The sequence below is a fragment of the Prorops nasuta genome, unplaced genomic scaffold (assembly GCF_024137725.1).
Source record: "Prorops nasuta isolate Cenicafe-Biocafe unplaced genomic scaffold, Cenicafe_Pnas_1.2 PNAS00024, whole genome shotgun sequence".
Classification (NCBI taxonomy): domain Eukaryota; kingdom Metazoa; phylum Arthropoda; class Insecta; order Hymenoptera; family Bethylidae; genus Prorops; species Prorops nasuta.
In genome coordinates, this window is record NW_027116821.1 from 1,834,304 (window position 1) to 1,860,725 (window position 26,422).

The 26,422-nt window shown below is 36.4% G+C and overlaps 2 long non-coding RNA genes across 2 annotated transcripts; one reads left to right on the forward strand and one right to left on the reverse strand.

The window, feature by feature from the left end:
- The first annotated feature begins 402 nt into the window (after window positions 1–402).
- On the forward strand, window positions 403–1,780 carry LOC136781864 (uncharacterized). Its single transcript, XR_010824003.1, has 4 exons — window positions 403–647; window positions 725–944; window positions 1,011–1,316; window positions 1,389–1,780. It is a non-coding gene; the product is annotated as an uncharacterized lncRNA (long non-coding RNA).
- Window positions 1,781–6,473: 4,693 nt separating this feature from the next.
- LOC136781780 (uncharacterized) lies at window positions 6,474–8,232 on the reverse strand. The gene is made up of 4 exons (XR_010823993.1): window positions 8,027–8,232; window positions 7,730–7,949; window positions 7,358–7,663; window positions 6,474–7,285 (listed from the first exon to the last, which is right to left on the reverse strand). It is a non-coding gene; the product is annotated as an uncharacterized lncRNA (long non-coding RNA).
- Window positions 8,233–26,422: the final 18,190 nt, after the last annotated feature.

Below are 26,422 nucleotides of genomic sequence, written 5' to 3' on the forward strand. Positions count from 1 at the left end.
TAACGTTGTTCTAAAAGACGGCATCATGTTTATCGTTCTGCGCATGCGTCATACGGCGTAAGACATTTAAATCAAGTACGCAGAGTGGTAACCGGACATTTGGCCTAAAAATTTTTTGGTCAGGCGTACCCTCCTCTACACAATCACATGAAAATGGCTGAAGTTTGCGCATCCTTTAGCGCCTCTGGCGGGGCATATTTTAATTAATATTCACAATCCGGCAACGTTGTTCCGAACTGTCAGATTACAGGTTATTATTGTTTTGTGATAGCAATAAATGTCAGGTCAGTAATAATTATTTAAATAAATTAAAATTTTTGTAATGTTAAGAAAACGATGCTTTGTGTAAAATATTTGTTGCAGGCTGCTGGTAAATTTGTCATTATCCTTTGAAATATTTAAAAAGGAGGCACACGTAGAACAACATTGGGATCAGATATTATTGTATAATTGACATGTTAAATATCAAAGTGATCTCTCTCTCTCTCTCTCTCTCTGCGCTTAAAAAGAAGCAAACAATTCCAAGATACAATTGCCATGACTGCGGGCAAACACAAGTTATTTATTATGCCTCATATGTGTCCTCGATACAAATCTTAAAATTATGAGGTAAATGTATCAAGCAGTACAAGCTAGTTTGTATTAAGGTAAATGATTTCGCATATTATTCAATATTCTTATGATTTTAAGCAGTCTAATTATTAAATGCAGTTTTTCGATGCAGGTATGGTAAATACAATAAGTAGTGACAAACTACTGGCAGAGAAAGGACTGTTCAGAAGCTGCGAAGGAGCTGAATCTCTGATAAATAAGCTTGAGTTTGCAGAATAATTTCATCTTTAATTAATAATTACTGTGTGCATGATGGGATTTTGCAAATGGTGTAAAAAGCACACTATTGAGATTGTTGTTCAACGTTAAGCCAAAAGCTGCTTCTCATCATAGTAAGATCTTTGTCTAAATATTATGTTGTATACCACATCTTTAAATTTACAAATATTGTATTCTAGTTACACAATATTTTTGTAATGATCACCTAATTAGTTGGAAAATGACAGGATACCTACCTCAAACGTATGTTAGTAGCAGACTTGAAGGAATGCACAGAAATATTGAGTACTATACCATTAATTTCTTAAGCACATGGACATATACTCATTATTAATAATCAGACACTGTCATTAAGAATACCCTAATGCAAATTATTTAATATGAAGCAGGAAACAATTGCAGAAAGGCCAGAATAGTCAATTATAACAAAAGATTATAATCTCATCACTGATATTCTTTCTAAAAAATTAATACATAATTCTATAGTAAGTAAATTATCAAGACTTTGCACAATGGCTTTAACAACAATTTTCACTAAAAATTACATCTATTTACAGACCACCGTTAAAATGCAAAGTCGACTGCAGTCACATATATGAAGAGGCACTCTCCAGTATTTGGTGTACAACACTGTATGTTTAGTGTTGCATTGAACGTATATTTTATACGATCATTATAAATTTAAATGGTATGAAACATTTACAAAAACTTGGCAAGAGAATATCTTCCACAATTTTTTTTTAGTTACAAGCGACCATCTCTATTCCTTAAATTATTCTACATAGGTTTTATATGTGCATTCACAGGATGGTCGGTTAATTGTATATAAAGATATGGTTTGCAATTTGTCAAGAAAATTTGTCTTTGTCAGCGTTTAATTCTAATATCGTCTAATGAATTTATTCCATTGTTTAATTAAACAGAAGCACATATGTAATATATTTTTATTAACCACATAAAGTGCTAACAAAATTAATGCTTATACATCTGTATATATATATATATATATAATTAGTAACCAGTTCAATATAATTTAGCACTCTAAAATAATATTTCAATTGCTGTTGCTTTATTCGTCTTTTTTATACTAAAGAGATCAGAAGATTATGTATTAGTTAAAATACCTCATTATTAGTAATATTTTTAAATGCACAATTATACTTCTGTGTATTTACGTAAATTGTATACTGAGAAAAGTATGTTTTAAGCTGATAATATTTAATTTCATATTACTTTTTTGAAAGTAGTTACATATTAATGTTTAAATAAATGAATTTTATAATCTTTCTGTTGCGCGATGAATGTCTGATCTATATTTGGTTTAACTTCTTTCACTTTGCTATAATTATACAGGTGTTTTGTAATCAATATAATTTTCCTTTCCGGTTTTATACTCACAACGAAATACTGATTTGTGCATGACTGTAAGGAATCATGTTTATTTTTAGTGTTATAGCATGTTTAAAATTTTTAAAAGGCACATTTTATTATTCCAACTTAATAATATTATCCATAAAATATTCAACGAACTTATTCCAAAAGAGAATATAAATATTTGACTGTATTTTAAATCGAATATTATTTTGTATATATTATGCATATATATGCATATATCCTCTTATTTTACGTGGAAAAGAAACAGCGCATACCCCTCATTGATTGTAATTCTACATTTTCCAGAAAAATAATTTTTACATATAAAACTGTAGAAGCATGTTGTATATATATAATTTTAAGCGCAGCTATGTAATGTTTAAAGTGAGAATATATTCACTCCATACCCCTATCTGTTTATCACTTACTTTTTTGAAGAATATAATAGATTTTTAATCTGCATTTAAAAAAGAAATAAAAGCAAAACTAAAATTGGTTTTTAATTTGCTTGGACGTAAGTAATTATACACGAAAAGCCTAGTTCGTAGGCCTCAATATTTTTTTTTCTTAACAAATTTTATTACGTACATGGAAAATTATTTTATGGCTTTTTAGAGCTTTTCATTATTCATTACAGAAATTGTCAAGTTTAGTAGCGGGATTTTTAACATTTCTAATTTTCTAAATGGTTTATACTTGGAGAAACTGAAAGACATTTTAAACGATGTGCAAATAATTTTTATGTCTTTATCAGAAGAACTACCTATTTCAATTTATATTAATATTTATCATTGCTTGTTTACGGATTATAAATTTTACATTAGATTATAAAGAAGTAACTGATTTTATTTCAATTTGTATAAAGAAGTCACTTTCCTTTTATTTTCTATTTTTCTTTTGTTGTATTATTTGTCTCGGTTAAAACAAATCTATTCCTCAATGTATTTTGAAGATTATCGTAAGAATATAGAAAGTTTATACTACTATTTTAAAAAGAAATCTAAATTGTTATAAACTATGGTAGTATAATAATCACAAGTATATTTGTTGTTAGTTTGTAAAATCAGTCATATTTTTCTACAAAAGGTAAAATTTCAAATGATGCTAACTTGAACAATGCAAAAACGAATAAAAATATTAGCAAAATTAAGTATTAGATCTTTACATAAATGTCATACAATGTATCGCTAGGAAGCTTTATCGGCACTTTAAAAGCTTTGGCGGTAACATTAAACATACCGTGCGGCACTTTTTATAAGCACAAGCGGTTAACATGAGAAAAATCAAAACGTAAACAATGTCATCCACTATAAGTTTAATACTATACCTAAAGCACAGAGCTCAGTCTGCATCTAATATTCAAAAGGTGTACATAGAATTTTATTCTACAAAATGTCACTTGAAAGTGAAGTAAAGTTTCCAGACGGATATTTTTACCATAAAGTCAGATGCTATAATCAAAAGGACGGTGCTACCATAATGTAAGTAATATGTACGAATATCCTACTATTTTTATTATTATTAATTGCAAAAAGTTTAATAAGTTATACATATTCATTATATTTTTATTAGATATTTTAAATGTGGTTTAAAAAATACATGCTCAGGTAGGGCAAAAATTGTTAAAAGAATAGGATGTGTAGACAAATTCATTGCCAGCAAAACTCACAATCATCCACCTGATAACAATAAAAAAATTAAAAAATATTTTAAGGAACAGTTAAAACAATTTGCACATTCTTCAAAAATCATGCCGTCAACTAAAACGAGAGAAATTTATAATCACTGTGCTTTAAAGTTTGTATCTTTAATTGGCGCGATTTCAAATCTACGTTTTAAAATATTTAATTTCACATGCGTACATTCTTCTCCTTCATCGTAGAAACCCTAAAGCAGCTAGGATAACTCCTTTTAGAGAAATTGACAGGTCAATCAGAAGGTGGAAGGGACAAAAATATCCAAATTTGAATATTAATTTACATGGCTTAGAACAAATTCTAAAAACCAGAGAATTTAGAAAATTTTTGCGATTTAAGATAGATAATCAAACGCATAAATTGTCAATTTTACAATATGAGGAAGGTGAAAATGTTCTCGTATTTTTATTTGACAAAAAACTCATCCAAGATATAGGAAAGATTGAAACAATTTATGTAGATGGTACTTTCGAAACTACACCGAAAATAAAAGGACTGTATCAAATTATAACATTAATGGCCAATCACAATGGAAAGGTAACAATTTTGTAGCTCCTCATTTAATTTTTATCACACTAGATACATATAATGTAGATTCTAATTATTTCACTCGTATATTTTTTCTATTATAGGCAATTCCGTTTTTGTGGACAATGGCGAACAAAAAAACAGGACACTTATATAATAATATGTTTACTTTTATCAAATTAAAAATAATAAATTTGTGTCCAAATATAATTCATGTAGACTTTGAAAAGGCACTTCAAAATGCACTACAAAATCATTTTCCATCTGCACAAATTGTTGGCTGCTACTTCCACTATATACATGTATGTATAATTAAACTTATTTTCATTACTGTTTATGTGTTATACGAAGCAGTTTAGATTACTGCTCGAAAGAAAACGAATATTACCTTTTGAAGAATGGAATATTGTTAAATTAAAAAAAGCTAAAGCTTCGTAAAAATGCAGTTAAAATCGTTCCTATTGAAATTAAATGTTAAATATCTCTTCTTTACAAAATGTACAACAGTTTTTTTATTGATCTTGCGTTGCAGTTTTACGAAAATGATATATATTATTACCTAATGTTACAGAAATGAAAAGTGCTGAAAGTAATTTTTACCAATTTTGATTATAGCTCCTTCTCTTGCTTTACAATGTCACCATTTCTTAAACTCCGACAAGATAGAGAGAGCCCTTTGATATATAATTGTTTATTCATATCTTATAATTTCATTGTTAATTAAATCAATTGATTTAATTTAAATTTTAAAAAGCCATTCAAATAAATTTTTTAACATATTTCAATTAAGTCAATTCCATTCATCAGAAATGGAGTGTTTAGATAAAGCCCAAAAATACAAGGTTTCTTGAAGCGCTTTTAATTTTACAAAAATTAATGTTACTCAATTATAACTAGGTTGAAATGAAAAAGAAAATTGTTGCAGTTCGTAACATGTATCGCCACATATATAATGAATGAAACCTATATTTTAATTTTTTTTTTAATCTTACGCAAGATGAATAAAAACTCTAATAGGAATCATCCCGAAAATCCAGTTATCACCCTTATAAAACAATAACATTCTTTTCCAATGATTTTCTCATGAAGCTCTTATAATTACATATTTTATTTCTGATAATAAAAGTAGTTATCGATTAATTTCTTAAACATATAGTGTAATTAAAGCTTTTTTAATTTGCAGAATATTAGAAAAAAAGCAAAAAAATTTTTAATTTTTAAGGAATATTCAAAATCGCAAAATTTGGAAAAAACACGAATTTTACTAATAATGAGGCACATTTTTAATTTGCCGTTGCTTCCGTCCTTTTTAATGGCCGAAGGACTCCAAATTGTTATTGCACAAATAAAAAAATATAATTTATTTGGAATATTTAAAAAATTTTTAAAATACGTGGAAAATTACTGGGTTTATAAAATAGATGCTAATATCTTATCAGTTTTTAATCGAAAAGAGAGAACGAATAACTATATCGAAAGATACCACAGAACTCTCAAAGAAATGTTCGGACCACATCCAGATATTTTTAAATTTTTAGGTAAATATATATGTACATTTATGTGCTAAATCACTAGTTCCTTTAATTCAAACAATTTTATTGAAATATATATATATATATACATATTATAATATTTTTTAATACTATTATATGTTTACAGACAATTTGACACAACTTATTTCCTTATATGTCATTGAAAATGTAAACAATATTAACGCTCAACACCACAGAAAAGAAGCAAAGCAATACGAAGATTCCCTTAACAATCTGTGGCAAACGTCATTCAAAAATATTAATAAAAAAAATGAAAGAAAAATCATTTTTCAATTTTTAAGTTCAATGGCTGGTGCAAATAATAAATTAATGACAAAGATTGAACATATTATTTCTGAAACACTCAATTTAACAGTAATAATTTTCACTTTTTTAATTTATAAAGGATATGTGTTTAACTGGTGCCAACCCGGAAAATCATAAAAAAGGTCAGGATTTTAAGAACAATATTCTAATAAAAATTTTTAATATGATTAATATTTACAAAGTTACATATCAATAAATTGTTTGGGCGAAAGTCTGTAAAAATATTTACACAAACCTTTCACCCAAACAAATTATTATGTAACTCTGTAAATATTAACAACATTAAACATTTTGATTAAAATTTTTTTCTGAAAATCCTCTATTTTTTTAACATTTTCCGGGTTGGCAGTAGTTAATAACATATCCTGTATAAATATACAATAAGTGTTTATTAATACACTAATTTCTGTAGCTGTGTAAAATTGTCTTTTCAACAGGATTAAGCAAATTGAACTATATATCTCAGCAAGAAAGAGGCGAATAAAGCAACAGCAATTGAAATATTATTTTAGAGTGCTAAATTATATTGAACTGGTTACTAATTATATATATATATATATATACAGATGTATAAGCATTAATTTTGTTAGCACTTTATGTGGTTAATAAAAATATATTACATATGTGCTTCTGTTTAATTAAACAATGGAATAAATTCATTAGACGATATTAGAATTAAACGCTGACAAAGACAAATTTTCTTGACAAATTGCAAACCATATCTTTATATACAATTAACCGACCATCCTGTGAATGCACATATAAAACCTATGTAGAATAATTTAAGGAATAGAGATGGTCGCTTGTAACTAAAAAAAAATTGTGGAAGATATTCTCTTGCCAAGTTTTTGTAAATGTTTCATACCATTTAAATTTATAATGATCGTATAAAATATACGTTCAATGCAACACTAAACATACAGTGTTGTACACCAAATACTGGAGAGTGCCTCTTCATATATGTGACTGCAGTCGACTTTGCATTTTAACGGTGGTCTGTAAATAGATGTAATTTTTAGTGAAAATTGTTGTTAAAGCCATTGTGCAAAGTCTTGATAATTTACTTACTATAGAATTATGTATTAATTTTTTAGAAAGAATATCAGTGATGAGATTATAATCTTTTGTTATAATTGACTATTCTGGCCTTTCTGCAATTGTTTCCTGCTTCATATTAAATAATTTGCATTAGGGTATTCTTAATGACAGTGTCTGATTATTAATAATGAGTATATGTCCATGTGCTTAAGAAATTAATGGTATAGTACTCAATATTTCTGTGCATTCCTTCAAGTCTGCTACTAACATACGTTTGAGGTAGGTATCCTGTCATTTTCCAACTAATTAGGTGATCATTACAAAAATATTGTGTAACTAGAATACAATATTTGTAAATTTAAAGATGTGGTATACAACTTAATATTTAGACAAAGATCTTACTATGATGAGAAGCAGCTTTTGGCTTAACGTTGAACAACAATCTCAATAGTGTGCTTTTTACACCATTTGCAAAATCCCATCATGCACACAGTAATTATTAATTAAAGATGAAATTATTCTGCAAACTCAAGCTTATTTATCAGAGATTCAGCTCCTTCGCAGCTTCTGAACAGTCCTTTCTCTGCCAGTAGTTTGTCACTACTTATTGTATTTACCATACCTGCATCGAAAAACTGCATTTAATAATTAGACTGCTTAAAATCATAAGAATATTGAATAATATGCGAAATCATTTACCTTAATACAAACTAGCTTGTACTGCTTGATACATTTACCTCATAATTTTAAGATTTGTATCGAGGACACATATGAGGCATAATAAATAACTTGTGTTTGCCCGCAGTCATGGCAATTGTATCTTGGAATTGTTTGCTTCTTTTTAAGCGCAGAGAGAGAGAGAGAGAGAGAGATCACTTTGATATTTAACATGTCAATTATACAATAATATCTGATCCCAATGTTGTTCTACGTGTGCCTCCTTTTTAAATATTTCAAAGGATAATGACAAATTTACCAGCAGCCTGCAACAAATATTTTACACAAAGCATCGTTTTCTTAACATTAAAAAAATTTTAATTTATTTAAATAATTATTACTGACCTGACATTTATTGCTATCAGAAAACAATAATAACCTGTAATCTGACAGTTCGGAACAACGTTGCCGGATTGTGAATATTAATTAAAATATGCCCCGCCAGAGGCGCTAAAGGATGCGCAAACTTCAGCCATTTTCATGTGATTGTGTAGAGGAGGGTACGCCTGACCAAAAAATTTTTAGGCCAAATGTCCGGTTACCCGCAGAGTCTGCTGTGTTTCTGCTGCAAATCTGCTGCAGGCTCTGCCGCAAAGTCTACTGTGTTCCTGCTGTAAATCTGCTGCAGGTTCACTTGCGTTTCTGCTACAAATGTACTGTAGGTTCTGTCGCATAAAGCGATATCATATTGTTGTTAATCTGTTAGCAGAAACTGACAAGTCAGGTTCTGTTTCCAATATGGTGTCATTTTGTTGACTGGATTTTGTAGCAGAATTTCGTTTACTTTTGCACAATCGGATAAGGCTATCTGGGCATGTGTAAGTCGTTATCTTGCTATATAAGCGTTGCTTCTCGTAAGTTATAAATGTGGCTATTTAATACGACTGCACACAACGGGCCCGGCAAGTAATTTTTGTATTGCTATTTACTTTTTTCCAAATTTCAATTTTCGCCATGGTAAAAATTTATACTTGCCTAACATTTGGATTTCACTATTTTTTTTAATTAAAATATTTTATATTATTATATATTAGTCATGCTAGATACGACTTATGTACTTGCCGTCCATTTTTTACAAGCGAAGCTTGTTTTTTGTGGGATCTTATAACGTTTTGTAAGAATATAGGAATTAAAACTAAAACTAATTCAATCTTACAAAACATTTTCCAATGTTGTGATCGTTCCATAATGTAACGCTTCAATTCGAGATATTAATTTATTAATCTAATAAGTAAAATACAAAATACTACAATGATGAGTTCTTAATCATAATTACACTTTTAGATGCATTTAACATAGGATTCAATGACTGTTTGAATTATATTTTCAACATCTTATAACCAAAATCACCTTAAAGCCTCTCGCTTTCAAAAATTTATTTCTAAATTTACCTTTAAATCCACCTTTTTCTTAGTTGTTGCTCTCACTATCACCTTTGCATTATGGCTCTTTCCCTGATAAACTAGTGACATTTATATATTCTTTTCATTAATATAAACTGTAAAATATGTACCAGTTAATGTAATGGAAGCCTATGATTTTTAGGTATACTGCTTTCAGTTTCCTGAAGTTACACATCGTATGCTCTATTACATGTGAAATATTGAAATCCTGAATTACTTTTATATTTACACATCTACATGATTTTGTTATAATTTTCATCAACTATCTAGGAGGATATTAATTGAAAGAAATTGTTAAGGTAATCATATGCTAAACTTTCAGGTATTGAAATCATTAATCAAATGCATGTTTTGCTTTTTGTTTTCTTTAATCTGATATTGATTGTAACTATCCGATAGGTTATATCATATATATACGAACAAATATTTCAGATTAAATTTTGGCAATGCTTATTTTAAAGATATGAAACATTCCAAAGAATCTTCATTTACGTAAAATACAAGTTAACCAGTATTTGGATTTGAACAAATTATACGATAGTAGATGTTTACAAAAGATGCGAAGACAACCAAATATTACAGAAGTTAGGTCAACAAGCAATAAAGAAAATGGAGGTGGGGCACAATCAAATACTGGTAAGTAACTGAGATGCTTCATGTTGCTTCAAATATTTATTTTCTTTGAAGATTAAGATTGTTAAATGATGAATTTGATTTCAGGCTTACTCATAGTGTTATCATTTAGTATTTTACAGTCACTGTGGAAGTGTCTTATAGCAAATGGTAATACTTGTGCTTTGACATAAATACATTTGGTACAATAGAGTTAAAAATCCAAGGAAGAAGATTCGCTCACATACTGACTATTGGAGTTGAATCAACAACTGGGCTTTTCACTCCTGTATTCTGGTACTTGAAACAGGCAAAGATGAAAGCATGGAAAGATTGGCAAAGTAAGAATAAGCCAATATTCAGAAAAACGTCATCAATTGCTCAGCCATAATTTAAGGATGAGACTCATTGGATGAAATTCTGAAAAATTGAGTTAATAACTATTAATTGTTTTCCTGTGTTACCTATGCTAGTATTCTAGGCCAAAGGCAGTATACTGGTCATTGGTATGGATGAAAAAATGCAATGTTTACTCTCAATTGAAAGTCAGTCCAAAAATTAATGGTTTCTACTCCATTTTGTAGCACCAGAAGTCCGACCAGTTTCAACAGTGTATAGAAATTAGCGAAACGAACATCTGAGGACTCTGGCACAGGAAATGTTATAAGGATAGAACATACAGTGAATAAATTTGGGAAAATGAAAGCAGTATATCTAAAATAGAGGCTTCCATTGCATTAATTTGTGTATTTTCGAGTTTATATTGATGAAAAGAAAATACAAATGGCACTATTTTGTTTGAAAAAGAGCCCTGATTCATAGTTGATATTGGGAGTAACAGTTAAGAAAAAGAGATGAATTTCTAACCAAATCCTTAAAAGTGAAGGGCTTGTAGATGATTTTGGGTATACAATTTTGGAATTAAAAATCACATACGTGATGAAAATTATAACAAAATCATGTAGATCTGTAAATATGAAAAGAATTCATGATTGCAATATTTAACATATGATGGGGCATACGGTGAATAAATTTAGGAAGCTGAAAACTATATATCTAAAAAAGAGAGGCATCCATTGCAGGAGTTGGTGTATTTCCTAGTGTATATTAATGAAAGGAATATATAAATGGCATTAATGTGATGGAGAAAGTACCATAATGCAAAGTTGATATTGAGAGTGACAGCTAAGAAAAAGGTGGAAAAATGAGTCAATTCATAAGAAAATCCTTGAGAGGGAAAAACTTGCAAGTGATTTTGGGCATACAACTTTGGAATTAGAAATCACATCCCAGCAAACACAGAATATAAATATTATATAACGTATGAATAACGCATAATATACCGATTGTTTTATATTATTTTTGTTTTAGCTATATAACTCATTTTGCCTGAGTTATATAACCGTAATTCATTAGTATTATATTAAAAAGTAATTCAATAGTTATAAAGATGTAGCAACAACATCATAGTAATATAACGATAAAATATAAAGATTTTATTCAAGTATAAGATTTTATATTTATATAGTAATAATCAAAAATTATAAATTATTATTAATTTGCATTATGAACGAAACAGGCTTAAAACATTTTTAAACCGATCAGTATAAATATAATTACATATGAAGTCTAGAAGGCATCACACTCATAGTGGTGTTCAAGCATGCACCTTAGCGCTAATTTAGCGTTTTGCAAAAGACATACTATGATTGGTCAAATGGATTGAATTGACCAATCATAACATAGCTACCTTACGGCCGAAGGTGCCTGAACACAGTGAACACTATGGGCGCGTTCACGGAGACGCTATCAACGCTACTGCGCACACATTTCAATCATTTTTCTATGCGCAGTAGCTAATAGCTTCCCTCACTTCCCTCCAGAGGAATAGTCAAAAGTGATCGAAAGCATGGTCTAAGTGGGTCGAAGACCATTCGTTTGCCATGTGCGATATAGATTATTGCAATTGAAGTTTATACGTGTGTTTTATATAATTAATTCTATAATTATCTGCGAATATTGTCCAATTTTCCGCACAGTTTATTATATAATTTTATACATCTTTTTGGTGTAATATGTTATAGCTAGACGATTAGGAAAATTGAGCCGGCTTTTGTCAATATAGCAATGTAATTGTAAAGCATCTTTATTTTTGAACCTGCCCTGCATCAGTGTCCAGATTGATTATTTATATTGAAGTTTAACAGGATTGTACTACATAATAAGTATGTTTTTATATTTAGTCTATACAAAGTTATATTTGTAGGTTATAGTTACACTATGTCTTACTTCGTCGAGCTAAAATTTAAATATTTTATTCTATTAAAACTTTGCAGAATGATATGTTTGCTAATATTAAATCTAGTTTTCTTTTTTAGAATACTGTCTGCTATACATAATGCCTAAACAAATTAAATATTTATCAAAAAGACGAAAAAATCAACTAATAAATTGTGAAATTAACCAGATAATTAATAGTGATTATAAAAATTTATTAAGTCAGTCAACTACATTAAGTAAAGAGTCAAAGCTTACAGTAGAAGAGTCCAGATCAATTTTTAATAGCACTATTGCGTATAAGAATAACCATTTATCATCTCAGTGTACAGTATACGAGTCTGCTCATAACTTGTCAGATTTTGAATTTGTTAAGTTAAGTATAGTTAATTTGTACATTTGAATATGGCGCCGAAACAAACTGACTAGCGTGGTGATGTACTGACCAATCAAGGGGCACCAATAGATGGCGTGTTAGAGAAGTCGAAGTTTTGGTTGGCGCCGTTACTGTGTGAACAGCGTTGAAGAGAAAGAAATGTACGACAAGAGTATCGTTTGTAATCGAGTAAAAAGAAGTAGAGATTAGGAAATTGTACGGTTGATTGTAGTAAAGAAATAAAGATAATTTTGAAAATCACAGTTAGTTGCACTTGCAGTGCAATCTGTTTCTAGTAAAAACTATCAGGTTATGGGCCCAGAACACGAGGCTTGTAAAGCAAAGGAAAAATTGATCGAAAATTGAAAGATGCCGAATCACGAGGACTTAAGCTCTGTGGAGAAGTTGAAAGATGCTGAGAACTATCAGGTATGGAAGTTTCAGATATCTATCATTCTAAAATCCAATGACTTGTATAATACAACTACAAAGGAACCACCAGCAGAAAAAAATACTGATTGGTTAAAAAAGGATGCATATGCACAAAAAATTATTGTCACAACTTTGGATAAAAAGCCCATTCTGCATGTGCTTAATAGTCTCACGGCGTTTCAAATGTGGAAAAAATTAAGTGAAATTTATCAGAGAGACAATGATCAACAAAAGTGCAAACTTCTTCAAGAGTTCTTCTCTTTTACATTTAAAAAAGAGGATGATATAGCTACTCATGTAGGAAAATTACAGAATCTAACGTTCAGATTAAATGCGCTAGGTGAAAAGGTAAATGACATCATGTTGATTACCAAAATTCTGTCTACACTTCCGGATCAGTACAAACATTTTGTGACAGCCTGGGAGTCAACGGCCTTGGATGGAAGAACATTGGAAAACCTTATAGCTAGGTTGTTATCTGAAGAAATAAGGAACAATGAAGAATCTGAAACTGTATTAGCGTTTAAGGCAAATGAAATGAAATGTTTTGTGTGCAATAAAACTGGTCACATAGCAAGGTTTTGTAAAATGAAACAAGGAGGTAGCAGTGCGTTAGATAGTAAAAACAGAAGGTGCTTTGTTTGTGATAAAATAGGACATTTTGCTAAAGACTGTGAAAGAAATAGAAAATCTAAAACTCAGTGCTCGATTTGTAAAAAGGACAATCACTTGGAGGAAGACTGTTTTTTTAGGCATAAACAAGAAAGCTATAAATCGGAAGTTTCATTTCTAACTACAGCAGCTAATAGGTCTGATAAATGGATTGTAGACTCTGGGACAACCACACACATGACCCGTATCAATTCATTACTTGAGAATACAGTAGAATCCGACTTAAGAGTGGGAGTGGCCAAGCTGTCAGAATCTATGCAAGCTAAGTACATAGGGAAGGCAAACTTTGAAGAATGTAAACTTGAACGTGTGATCTATGTACCCGAAATCAATGCCAATTTGTTGTCTGTAAATCAAATAACCAAAAACGGTGGAAAAGTTGTGTTTACAAATGAAACTGTTGAAATAGAATATAATGGAAGAATAGTGCTGCAAGGAAACAAAACTAAATCAGGCTTGTATGAAATAAAGCTTGAACCTAAGAAAAGAGAAGAAACGTATATAACGGAGATAAGCGAAGCTGAAAAATGGCATAGACGCCTTGGACACATAGGTGGATCATATTTGGAAAAGTTGATCGCAATGTCTGAAGGTATAAAAATTACAAAGGATGAAATAGCTAAATTGAGACAGTGTGTAGTTTGTTGTAAAGCAAAGCAAGCCAGAATTCCATTTAAGAAAGAGCGTACCAAATCCAGAAAATTATTTGAAACAATACACACAGATGTGTGTGGACCTATAGATCCATCTACCTGGGATGGCAACAAGTACTTTGTCACACTGATAGACGACTACTCAAACTACACTGAGGTACGCCTATTAAAAAACAAAGCAGAGGTTGCGGGAGTAATAAAAAATTATGTGAACATGGTTGAAAGGAAACATAATACAAAAATAGCAAAAATTCGTTGTGATAACGGGAGAGAATTTGCAAATAATAAGATGAAGGATTGGGCACTGGAAACAGGAATAGAACTGGATTTTACGTGCCCTTATACACCTCAGCACAATGGAAAAGCTGAAAGAATGAATAGATCCTTGATGGAAAAGGCCAGAGCAATGCTGTTTGAGGCGAATTTGAATAAAGAAATGTGGGGTGAAGCAGTGTTTACAGCAGCGTATATATTAAATAGGTGTCCCACAGCCTCGTGTGACACTACACCTGTGGAGAAAATATACGGAAAGAAACCAAACTTGTCAAATTTGCAAATTTTTGGTGTTCCAGCATATACCAAAATATTACAACCGACCAAGAAATTGGAGGCTAAAAGTAAAGTATGCTGTTTTGTAGGCTACACAAACACTGGGTACAGATTGTGGGATTCTGATAAACGTAAAATAATAGTGTCCAGAGAAGTTAAGTTTGGAGAATTTGAAAAGAAAGAAGATGAAAAACTTGGAGAATTAATTGTTGGAATGTCAGAGCTGAATGAGGATTTAGAAGAAGAAGAAAGTGAAAGAATGAGTGAAGAAGAAGACAGTTTAGAATTTGAAGATGCTAGTGAGACAGAAGATTCTAGGGATGAAAATAGAATTCGAGTGTCTCAAGTGGATGGGACATCAACAGTGGAAGAAGAAAGTGCTTCGAGATCCTCTCAAGCTACAAGAAAATCTACTAGAACAAAGAAATATCCAGTTAGATATGAGGATTATGTGTTTATGACGTACGCAGAAGCAATAAACGGACCTGAAAAGGAAAAGTGGAAAGCAGCTGTTGAACTTGAAAAAAGATCTTTACTTGAAAACAAAACGTGGAGTTTGGTTGATCCTGCCAAAACCAATGGAAAAATACCTTTAACTTCCAGATGGATATTCAAGGTGAAGGACAGTGGATTGTATAAAGCGAGACTGGTGGTTCGAGGATGCCAACAAAAGATGGGAGAAGATTTCAATGAAACCTACAGCCCTGTGATAAATAGTAACAGTCTTAGAATCTTGCTAGCTGTGGCACAAAATAGAAACTACAAAATTATCACGTTCGATGTAAGAACTGCCTTCCTGTACGGTGAGTTAGAAGAAGAGATTTACATGAAGCCACCAGAAGGATGCGAATATGGAGATAAGATTTGTAAACTCGAAAAATCTTTGTATGGTCTGAAACAAGCTCCGCTAAATTGGAACAAGAGACTGCAAAAATTCCTAAAAGAGGAAAGACTGATGCCGCTTAAATCAGAACAGTGTATTTTTAAAAGCGAAATTGTAAACTTGATACTAGCAATCTATGTTGATGATGGAGTGATAATCGGAGATAGTACAATCAATATTGACGCTCTGTTAAACAAATTGAAGCAAGAGTTTGACATAGTCGTTAATGATAGACCGGATCTATTTCTAGGCATACAAATTACCAGAACGTCAGATGTCATGAGATTGACGCAAGAATCCTACATAAATAAACTGTTAAATAAACATGGAATGAAGGATTGTAAATCTACAAATGTGCCTTTGGTTAGAAATGAAAAACAAATGAGAAAAACTAAACGTGCTGGATATCCTTACAGAGAAATAGTGGGAAGTCTATTGTATCTATCTAGTAAAACCAGACCTGACATAGCCTTTGCGGTCAATCTGTGCAGTAGGAATGTAAATATGCCTACGGAAGAGAGAATCAACGACACTAAGCACATTCTCAGATATCTTTCTGGAACGAAGGATTTGGGAATTGCGTATGGTAAAACCGAAGAAGAAGATCTACTTACAGCCTATTGTGACTCGGACTTTGCAGGTGATCAAGAAACTAGAAAGAGTACTACAGGGTTCGTGATAATGTACTGTGGAGGACCGGTGGCCTGGAGCTCCAAGAAACAGCCCATAGTTGCACTTTCGAGTACTGAAGCAGAGTATATAGCAGCGGCGGATTGCTGTAAAACGCTGTTGTACTTGAGAACACTTTTGAAAGAAATAACTGAGAACGATCATAAAGTAGTATTGAATATAGACAATCAAAGTGCGATAGGGTTGATAAAAACTGGTGTTATAAACAAACAATCTAAACACATTGATGTAAGATTTCATTTTATACATGAAATTGTTAAAGAAAAAATAATACACATAAAATATTGTCCCACCGAACAACAGATTGCTGACGTATTCACGAAAGTTCTAGGTGGTATAAAATTCAAAACGTTTGCAAATAAACTTGTAAATAAAAGTTGTTAAACTGTTCGAATGTACAAATTAAGAGAAAGATGTTAAGTTAAGTATAGTTAATTTGTACATTTGAATATGGCGCCGAAACAAACTGACTAGCGTGGTGATGTACTGACCAATCAAGGGGCACCAATAGATGGCGTGTTAGAGAAGTCGAAGTTTTGGTTGGCGCCGTTACTGTGTGAACAGCGTTGAAGAGAAAGAAATGTACGACAAGAGTATCGTTTGTAATCGAGTAAAAAGAAGTAGAGATTAGGAAATTGTACGGTTGATTGTAGTAAAGAAATAAAGATAATTTTGAAAATCACAGTTAGTTGCACTTGCAGTGCAATCTGTTTCTAGTAAAAACTATCAGAATTAGACACTCTAAGTATCAATGAATATAATTTACATAGCAGTAGCTATTATGATAATGTAAATTTAACAACTGATAACACAGCAAACGTCTTTGACAATTCTAATGAGGTAACTAGTTTAGAAACAGAGTTAAGAAAGTTAATTATTGAATGTAATATTCCACATACAACTGGTACTAAATTACTTAAAATTTTACAAAATCATGGACATGATAGCTTGCCGGGTGATGTCAGAGTTTTACTGCGTACACCAAGATGTGCATTTAAAAATATTAAATCTGTGGGTAATGGACATTACAGTCATTTTGGATTGGTATATAATTTGACCCGGTCAATAAAAACTTATATAAATTATATAAAAACAGTTGATCTCAAATTAAATATATGTATAGATGGATCGCCAGTGTATAAAAGTACTGGAAGTCAATTTTGGCCTATACTGGCATCTTTAGAAGGATTAGATATATATACTTCCCCTTTTATAGTTGGTATATTCTATGGTAAGTTCAAACCAAATGATGCTAATGCCTTTATCACAGATTTTGTTAATGAGTTTATTACACTTTCTCAAAATGGGATAATTGTTTATAATATTAAATATAAAGTCTCCATAAATGCTTTAATGTTTGATGCACCAGCTAGATCAATGATTATTTATATAAAAGGTCATACAGGATACTTTTCCTGTCCTAAATGCACGCAAGAAGGAGATTTTATAAATAATAGAGTTAGCTTTCTAGAAATTAACAATCCTTTACGTACAGATGATACTTTTAGAGATCGTACTCAAATAGAACATCACACGGGTGATTCATTGCTCGAACAACTGTCTATTGGAATGGTATCTCAAATTCCTTTAGATTATATGCACCTTGTGTGCTTAGGAGTTGTGAAACGCATGATACAATTCTGGGTTAAAGGAAGCAAACATATAAGATTAACATCAGAAAATAGAAATAAAGTATCACATTATTTAAAAGCAACTAAAATCTATATTTCAGTAGAATTTGCCAGAAAACCAAGAGATTTGTGTGAATTTGAGAGATGGAAAGCTACGGAATATCGTCAGTTCTTATTATATACTGGTATAGTAATACTGAAACCAGTGATGTCCTCAATTTGTTATAAACATTTTCTTTCTCTTAGTATCGCTATAAGAATATTATCTGATTTGCAATTATCTGCAACTCTGATCGATTATGCTCAGTCATTATTACTATGGTTTGTCTCAAATTATGGAAATATTTTTGGTAATGAATTTGTTTCATATAACGTGCATAATCTTATACATCTTGTAAATGACGTTAAAACTTTTGGCTGTTTAGATAATATCAGTTGTTTTAAATTTGAGAACCATATGCAAAAGATGAAATATAAATTACATAATTCTGGAAAGCCTTTAGAAGAAATTTCGAACCGTATATTTGAGTACTCACAACTCCTAATTGAACCATTACCCACAATAAAATATCCTTATATTGAAAGAATGAAATGTGACAAAATTTACAGTTTACAATTTAAAAACTTTCAAATTGCAAAAAATGAAGCAGACTCCTGTGCTTTGCTTGATGATGGTTCTGTAATTTTTATTTTAGATATATTAGAGGACTGTGACATGTTATTTTTTCATGCAAAATGTTTTCTACATCCTAAGTCTTTCTTTACAGAACCATGTCTGTCACAAATGCTTGGAATTTATTTAATTTCATCTGTTACAGCTTTTGATATTATAACAATTCCTGCAACAAGAATAAAATATAAATGTTTAAAAATTAAATTACTTGATGTAGTTGAAGAGTCTTATGTTACGATACCACTTTTACATTCTGATAAGTAAATATATTTCGTATTTACAAGAGTAATGATTAAAATACTTTTTCTCACCTTTTATGATATATATGTATTTGGAATAGGCAATTTGCTTCTGCTCAATTTCAAAATATTATAGGTGAGTATACTACATTCTCTTTTACAATAACAATTCAATTATGATATTTTTATATTTTTTTTTTGCAAGGTTTCTATTTTAACTATCAGTATAACTTTACTCTTATTCAAATTAAATCATACGTAGCATTATTAATTATATTATCTGGTAAACATAATGGAATACTTTTTAAACACTTTCTCAGCACTTCTTAACGTTCAACATATATTATAATGTATAAGAAATATTATACATGTTTTGTGATAGAAAATAATTTATCATGTGTTGATAATATTGATAATTCGCCAAGTGTAAATTAATTTGGTATTTATTATTTCAGCATGTTATACTGAGATTACTATTATATAAATATACGCACAATAATGGAGAATACAATGGGCGAACAAGGAAAAAAATATGCTGTTGTAAAATTTATATCTGATTGTACCTATTCTGAAATACCAATTAATTGGATTACTGAAAATGGCAAAAATACTCTATGTTTATGGCCCCCTCGAACTTCAAATAGCGCCACATTAATAGCAAATTGCTCAGAATCCGATTATGCAACATGGACAAAACATAAAATAGAAATTCTAAAATACTGTTGTAAGTAATTATATATATATATCTTTTTGAATTCTTATAAATTCTAAATTACCCTAATCTTTCCCTTATATATATATATATATATATATATATATATATATATATATATATATTGTAACGTGGTGGAAACCCGTTACAGAAAAATGATTATTGTTAGCTCTGCTTCGGTCTCCCCCTTAGTGCCTCCCGTCCCCTGGATGTATGTGTGTGAGTGAGTGAGTGAGCCCAGAGGAACCTTCCGTGTGATGGTAATGTAGTTACCCGCTGAAGGGATATTGTAATTGCCATCCACGGAAGGAGAGTAAATGTTTTTAGGACAGGGTATGATTGCGGATTGAGCGAATGTCAGTAGGTTGTATATTAGTTAGGATTAAATATTATATTTCTAATGGTAAATTTTATTCGTAGCTTATAAGACCGACTCCCTGCTCCAACATGAGCTAGAAAACTGTTATTGTCCTATCCTTTACGCTCCCATGCCCGAATGCCTATAATGCCCTCTCTCTCTAACCTTCCTGCCGAGCGCGGTTGTTTACGCGACGCTCCTACCGTCCCCTTACCCAGTCTCCCCGCCGAGCGCTTCGCCGGTTCCTTCCCGTTACCGCGCCGCGCCTCGAGCGCCAGGCAGCGAGTCCCAGTCCCCTCCCCTTACCGCGCTGACGCCTCGCGCGCCTAGCTGCGTTCTCCCCGGCCCGCGCCACTACCGGCCCATCGTTGCCGACCCCGCACCGCATCGCCCCGCTGCCGAACCACGAAGCCATAGTGTCGTCTGCTGCTAAGGACGACCACGCAGGATTCTAGCGCAGGAGCTAGCCAGCCGGCTATCATGCCAAGTATATGGGTGATTAGCCGGAACGGCGAGAAATATGGATCGCGGACCCATACCGGATTAATGATTGGTCCCTGGATCCCGATCACCAATATGACACCCCGGAATGAGGGAAATGATTGAGAGGACGGAGGAATATCCGTCAAATTGGGCCAGATCTTGTTCTACTATCAGAGCATCCGTACGTGGTCTAAGTAGAGAGCTGGGTCGTCGCCGCAATTATTGAAATTCGGTGTAATTCAATATTGCGGGCCCCAGCCATCGATTCATTGGAGTTTGACGCGGAGTTCTCGTGGCGGACGTCGTGGGATCGCTGGATTTCATCGTCGGAGCCGCCGGAGAGTTTTCCCTCGCCCCTTTCCCTTCCCCTTTTTGCCTCCCCTAGTTTTTCCTGTTGATTAGTGTTTAATGAAATCATTGTGCGCGTATAATAAGTGTGCCAGGACATCGCGGGAGGCCTCTCCCCCCGAGATTAGTTAGTGTTAATAAAGATTGTGTCCTCGCAGTTGGATCATGTGTCTTAATAATTTATTTTAACCCGGAATTCCCTTTCCGCCGGTTACAAATTGGCGCCCAACGTGGGGCCCCGCCGCGTAGAGTGTCCGAAGTGCCCGCGAGTGCAGTGATTTCATTAAAAAAGTGCAGTTTCCGAATTTTCTCCTGGTCTTCCCCTACTCCCCCCCCCCCCCCTCCCCTACTGGGTTCGTCCGTTGGCTCTGGCGGTGACCTCCCGCGTTTCCGTGCGTCGCGGGTGCGGGTCGAGTGCTCGTGACCTCTAGTGTTTGTTTTTATTTTCGAACTTCAGAAGTTTTCGCGAGTGATTCAAACTGTTCGAATTGAAAATTTGCCGCTGCCTGCCTGCCTTACCGACCGCCGCCGCCACCGCCATCTGCCGCCGCCGCTGCTGCACCTACCGCCGCCTGCCCTACCGACGTCTCTCTTCCCCCACCGCCAACGGAGTACTGGGACCGCTGCTTCCCTGGTTGGCGTAAAAGGTAGGTGATGAGCATTTCTCCACCCTCCCCTCCCGGTTTTTCCCTCGAAACATATCGCGACGTTGTTCGTACCCTCCCCTTACAGATTATTTTATTAATTTTACGCTCCTACGGACTACAAATTTCCGGGTCTCCCTCAATTCTTCGCGATCGACTTTTCAGGTTTCGTAGTCGGTTTTTGTTCGGGGACATGTCCATCCCGTGGGAAATGGACCTTGACGTTCGGGCCGCCGGGAACAGAACCGAATCGTTCGAGAGTGACAATAGTGGGAATTCCTACTATTGGGACTCCATGCTCGCGCCGGACGTAATGCCTCCCCCACGAACGAACTTGACCTTCCCCATAGATTGCGACCTACCCCCCCCCCGCTAATATAATTGCCACCCCTGCGCCAAGACTACCCTTAGCTACCCCCGTGGAACCCCGCAACCCCCATGGATCTCGGGAGATCCATTTAATTGATCTATCGTGCGACGAAATCCCTCCCACCCCTCGACGGGAGGTGGTTCAACCCCGTCGCAACGCAGTTAGTTTTTCCTCCCCCGTAGCGACCACTATTGCCGAAGAATCGACTTCGCGTTTACAGGAATCCACCAGGACGGAAGCAGCTTCCCGGAACAACCCCTTTCACCCTTGTTCATTTTCAGGAAGAACGGAACCTCGCTACGAGAATTTGCCCTTAGCCCCCCATCCCGCCGATCAACCCCCGCCCCTGCCGCGTAAATTTTCGTCATTTCAGGATCCTAGCGCCCCGGATCGTGTGCCGCTACCCCGAACGCTACCCAACACCCCTTTGACGCACCCCTCCCCTACCCCCTACCAACCTGCCTTCCCCCCTCCCTCCCGAACTACCCCTCTACTCTGCCACCCTTCCCCCAGGTGGAATCCTGCCTCGATCCTCCATAGTACCTACACTATGGCCCCGTCCCGTCCCAACCCCCCTCCTCCCCTGGCAACCCCTAGATGGCACGGACCGAACCAGTATGAAGCGACGTCGCCTATGGCCCGTCAGGCTTCATACCCAGTACGTTCTAACGCCGAGTCTAGTGCCCCTTACTTTCCGACCCATACTCCCACCCCTATGCTCACCCCTACCCCAATCCCGGAACATTCCCAACAACCCCCTCAGCCTAGCACCCTTCGAGAGTTTGATCCTTATTACTTAAATTCCTCCCACCTATCAGAGACCCTTACCCCGGAAATGCGCGCGTGGGATAGTCTCACTAAATATATCCCTGTGTTCACCGGACAATTCGGCGAGGACCCTCGAGAGTTTCTGGCTTCCTTGCACGAGTTGATCCAAGGTCGAAATCTAGCGGCCCCGGCCGTCTTACGCGCCCTCCCCTCTGCTCTCGCCGGAACCGCGTTAACCTGGTTCAGACTGGAAAGCCCCGCATGGACAGGATATTACGATTTCGTCAAGGCTTTCTGCAAAACCTTTGCCGTCAAATACCCCGCCCACGTAATCCGACGAGAAGCCACCGCTCGAACCCAAGGACCACAGGAACGACCGCTGGACTTCATTATGAAAATTAGGAGAATTTTGGGACGAATGGACCCCCCTATGGAATTGGAGCAGCAACTGGACCTGGCCTACCACAATCTACTTCCCCTGTATCGCCAGAAGATAGCTAGAGAAGAGCTGTCCAGTTTCCAGGACCTGATCAACGAGTGCCATCGAGTGGACACCAGAAGGTTGGCTGATCGTTCCAAACATCCTCCCCCTCCCCTGCCCTCTGCGTCCCTATTCCCTACTGAGGCGTATAACCCCCTTACCAGCCCTCGTAATCCTGCCGCCCCCATTGAAGCCGAATTAACCCTGGTCCAAGGAAAAGAACCTACCCTCACCGTCACTCCCAGTTCCCCGACCCCCAATAAACCCTCCTCCCCGACCTCCCCCCAGTCCAAACCCTCCAAAGCCCCCCGCAACAAACCCGCAAAAATTCCTCAAAACAGTACCCCTCCTACCCTGCCGAATACTCCTCTCGATCCTAATCAACCCCTTCCTGGAAGCCCAGCCACTGGAGACACGGATTCCCAAAAGATGAGGCCACCCCCGAACACCTGCTGGAATTGTCATCGCCCAGGACATCATTTTCCCCAGTGCTCCCACCCACGAGGGAAATTCTGTTGCCGTTGTGGACGGATGGGCACGGTCACTAAGACCTGCCCCACCTGTAAAGATAAGCCGAGCCCGGGAAACGAATGATCGGGACATCGTTAGGACTCGACGATTCAACTCCCGACCCCAAGAGTCCCAATACCGCCCTGGATTCCCTCCCCGAACTCTCCCCTGCCTCCCCCATCGAACATGATCCCAGATATTTCCTAAATTTACGCATTGGCCAACACACCTTCCCCGCTCTGCTGGATAGCGGTGCTGCCCGCTCATATTTCGGGAAGAGAATAGGAGACCTCCTGAAAAACCACCTACGCCACATAGTAGCATATATACAAGTTGCTAATGGAGCCGTCGAACCAGCCCAAGGAGAAGCCCGAGTCCGATTCCACTTGGACGGGCAGACAGAAGTCCTGGCGATTCGGGTGTGCCAAGCCCTAGGATACGACTGCATCCTAGGAGTGGATTTTTTGGAAGCCCTGCAGATTACCCTGGACTTCGCAAACCTGACGTGGCGCACTCCTAACTCTCCCTCTCGACCCTTACGCCCTCCCTCTCCTACCGAACCCCCCGTTGAACTTACCCTTGATGGCCTAGCCCTAGTTGCTCCCTCTCCTAGCGAAAAGGAAACCCTCCAAACCCTCTGCCGAACCCTGATGCCCATTTCCGACCAATCCCTCCCCCCTACTCCCCTCACCTCCCATTATATTGATATCCAAGGTCACCCTCCCATTAAACAACGTCCCCGCCGTCTATCCCCTGCCATGCTAAAGGTTGCGCACGCAGAGGTACGGGACATGCTGGCCGCTGGAATAATTGAAACATCCAGTAGTGCATGGAGCAGCTGTCCCGTCATTATCAAGAAAAGTACTGGCAAATTTCGCTTTTGCATCGACTACCGAGATGTCAACCGCGTAACCAAGAAGGACGCCTACCCCCTGCCCAACATCGATGCCATCCTCGACGGATTAAGAACAGCCCGTTACATCACCAAATTCGACCTGAGCCAAGCTTACTTCCAAGTCCCCGTAGACCCCGAATCCCGAGAAATAACTGCCTTTACCGTCCCCGGAGCCGGCCTTTTCCAGTTCACCCGAATGCCCTTTGGCCTTACCAACGCCCCCGCCACCTTCCAGCGACTGATGGACCGACTCATCAAACCCGAATGGTCCACCCACGTCTTCGCATACCTGGATGACATCATTATCGTCAACGAAACCTTCGAAGAACATGCGGAGTACGTGGAGAAAGTCCTAAAAGCACTAAAAGCCGCTAACTTGACCGTCAACCCCGAAAAGAGCGAGCTATGCTGTCAGCAGGTCAGTTACCTGGGTTACATCATCGATAAGGAAGGATTGAAGGCCGACCCCGAAAAGATCGCCCCCGTCGTACAATACCCCGCCCCGCGAAACATCAAGGAACTACAACGCTTTCTGGGGATGGTGGGCTGGTACGCCCGCTTCATAGACAAATTCTCTGAGCGCAAGGTCCCACTAACGCAGCTCCTGAAGAAAGACGCACCCTGGAAGTGGGAGGAAGCACAACAGACCGCCTTCGAAACCTTAAAGTCCGCCCTGTCCTCTACCCCTGTCCTCCTCCGCCCTGATTTCTCCAAACCCTTTATAGTCCAGACCGATGCCAGCAACTCCGCGATAGGAGCGGTCCTGACACAAATGAGCAGCGGAGCGGAGCTTCCGGTGGTGTTCGCGAGCCGGGTGCTGAGCCCCGCGGAACGAAACTACTCCACGACGGAAAAAGAGTGTTTGGCGGTATTGTGGGCCGTGAAGAAGTTCCGCCCCTATATAGAGGGTACGGCATTCCGAGTAATTACCGACCATAGTAGTTTGCGGTGGTTGCAGCGGCTGCGCGATCCCACTGGGAGGCTCGCCCGTTGGGCATTGGCCTTGCAATCGTTCGATATGACGATCGAACATAGGAAAGGCTCTGCTAATGTTGTCCCTGATGCCCTCTCCCGCATGTATCCCTCCCTTGTCACCGCCCTGGCCACCATAGGATCTTCCCAAAATCATTGGTATTTGAATCGCTTGAAGAATGTACAAGAAGCTCCCTGGAAATACCCGGATTGGAAAGTTCACGAGGACAAGTTGTACTACCATCGCCCAAATCCACTGATAGAACCCGCCATGGAAGATATGAATGCCTGGAAATTAGTATTGCCTCCCGAAAGCCGCCCCCGAGCACTTAGCGACGCACACGATCCTCCCCAGTCCGGCCATTTAGGAATCGAAAAGACTTATGCCCGCCTAGCCCAAGATTTCTATTGGCCAGGAATTTATCACTCCGTAGTGAAGTATATCCGAACTTGCCGTGCTTGTCAGACCCACAAACAGTCCACCCAAGGCCCCCCAGGACTGATGAGAGAACGAGTCGTCGAAGAACCATGGACCCTAGTAGCTGCAGACGTTATGGGACCGCTTCCGCAAAGCAAAAACCAGAACAAATATCTGTTGGTCTTTCAGGACACCTTCACCAAGTACGTAGAGTTGAAAGCTTTGCGGAAGGCGGATGGCAGATCCATCGCTGCCGCTTTTTCTTCCCTTATCGTCCATCGCTGGGGATGTCCGACGTTCTTCCTGACCGACAACGGCACGGAGTTCGT